Raw genomic sequence first — 660 nt, 5'->3', positions numbered from 1 at the left:
TTGCTGCATGGAAGGACAAAGGTCTGTATGGTGGTCAGTAGAGGAGCACAAACCACAGACCCTTGCGACAGGTACAGATTTCTGGTTCAAGGCCAGCTGGGTTACCAAGTTAACCAATGCATCCAGTTTGCCTTCAAGCTTCTTAGTTTCAGATGATGCAGCTGAGTTTGTAGCTACCTCATGCACTCCTCTAATGACTATAGCATCATTTCTGGTGCTAAACTGCTGGGAGTTGGAAGCCATCTTCTCAATTAAATTTCTGGCTTCAGCAGGAGTCATGTCTCCAAGGGCTCCACCACTGGCAGCATCTATCATACTTCTCTCCATATTACGGAGTCCTTCATAAAAATATTGGAGAAGCAGCTGCTCTGAAATCTGATGGTGAGGGCAACTGGCACATAGTTTTTTAAATCTCTCCTAGTACTCATACAGGCTCTCTCCACTGAGTTGTCTAATACCTGAGATATCCTTCCTGATGGCTGTGGTCTAGAAGCAGGGAAAATGTTTTCTAAGAATACTCTCTTAAGGTCATCCCAGCTCGTGGATGGACCGTGGAGCAAGGTAATACAACCAGTCCTTTGCCACTCCCTCTAAAGAATGAGGAAAAGCCTTCAGAAATATATGATCCTCTGGACATCTGGGGGTTTCATGGTGGAGCAG

General features: G+C 45.6%; 1 non-coding gene across 1 annotated transcript; it reads left to right on the top strand.

Annotated features, from left to right (window-relative positions):
* Positions 1–373: 373 nt before the first annotated feature.
* LOC114404731 lies at positions 374–480 on the top strand. The gene has a single exon (XR_003665124.1). It is a non-coding gene; the product is annotated as a small nucleolar RNA R71 (small nucleolar RNA).
* Positions 481–660: the final 180 nt, after the last annotated feature.

This window comes from Glycine soja, unplaced genomic scaffold (genome assembly GCF_004193775.1).
Source record: "Glycine soja cultivar W05 unplaced genomic scaffold, ASM419377v2 tig00106074_1_pilon, whole genome shotgun sequence".
Taxonomy (NCBI): Eukaryota; Viridiplantae; Streptophyta; class Magnoliopsida; order Fabales; family Fabaceae; genus Glycine; species Glycine soja.
Note: the sequence above shows the minus strand (reverse complement) of the source record. Positions and strands in the feature narration are given on the sequence as shown.